Source organism: Pundamilia nyererei, unplaced genomic scaffold, assembly GCF_000239375.1.
Source record: "Pundamilia nyererei isolate P.nyererei 1_Seehausen unplaced genomic scaffold, PunNye1.0 scaffold00059, whole genome shotgun sequence".
Classification (NCBI taxonomy): Eukaryota; Metazoa; Chordata; class Actinopteri; order Cichliformes; family Cichlidae; genus Pundamilia; species Pundamilia nyererei.
In genome coordinates, this window is record NW_005187460.1 from 2291016 (window position 1) to 2292461 (window position 1446).

Consider the following 1446-nt stretch of genomic DNA (forward strand, 5'->3'; position numbering starts at 1 on the left):
GGACAGAGTCTCCCACCCCATGCATGTAAATGTTGCTGAACTGCAGAGCTCCTTCAGTGACAGACTGCTGCATCCTAGATGCATGAAGGAGCGTTTCTGTAGGTTCTTCCTCCCTGCAGCTGTCAGACTGTACAATCAAAACTGCTCGCAACAAACATAGATGTTTACATCAGTGCTGTAACAACTTCAACTGTTATAATCGCACATTACTTTTCTCAGCTTATACATACACTAACTTATTGGAAGTTACATGTCTACTTTTTAATGCACAGGTACAATACACAATCTGCACTTTTCTAACTTTTCTAATTATTCTAAATATTCTTAACTATTTAAACATCTTTCAGTATCCTGCTCTGTTTGCACACTATCTGTACTCTAATTTTAACAACTGTACTGTACTCTGCTCTGGTAACTTCTATCTATGATGTAAATATGTAAAAATTGTTTTCTGTTCTGTGTCCTGTTCTTTTTTGTATATGTGTGTTTTTTGCTGCTGATACAACCAAATTTCCCCTTGTGGGACAATTAAAGGATTATTCTATTCTATTCTATTCTATTCTATTCTATTCTATTCTAATGTGTTATTATTACATTTCACTAGATAATTAAAAACCAATTAAAGTATGTTTACAGAATAATCAGATTAATTAAATGAACACTTAAAATGGATTTTAAAAGAGTGCGTTTTGATTTTATTATAATTGATTTTTTAAGAACTGTGTTTTTAGTAAGCAAATATAAAATCTGTCGCAGTTATTCGGTAGAGGCGGTAGAGAGTAGGTTTTCTCGTGGAGTAAATCTCGCGATAAAACTTTAGCATATAACCCGGCGGAACCTCTCACAGGCCTTCTTCCTGTTTTATCGATCACGTAAGTGTGCTGTTGAGTTTCTCTTCCTAGTTTATATCCTTAAAAATCTCACGCATCGTTCAGTCAGACACTTCAGAGCTGATTATAAGATCATATATGAACATATTAAATTAAAATCCCAGACCTATTTAACAGCGAATTTGAATACAGATGGAAATATTTGTAGTTTGCTTATATGAATATGGCGGCGATACTCGTGTCCCGTAAGACTGATGTCCGTATTTTGGGGGATAAATAACTAAACGTCTTTGTTGTTTTCTTGTCGTGTAGCAAATGGCGGACGACGCCGGTGGTAGAGGAGGTTTTCGCGGAGGTTTTGGCGCCGGTGGCCGCGGTCGGGGCCGTGGACGCGGCAGAGGCCGTGGCAGGGGCCGCGGTGCACGGGGCGGCAAGTCCGAGGACAAGGAGGTAGGTTTTTGGATTAATAAGTGTTTTGAACATAAGCATTTAGTATTTTGGCTTTTTGTAGTTTACTTGAGTTTCTTTCCTGTGATAGTGGGTGCCAGTCACCAAGCTGGGCCGCCTGGTTAAGGACATGAAGATCAAGTCCCTGGAGGAGATCTATCTGTACTCT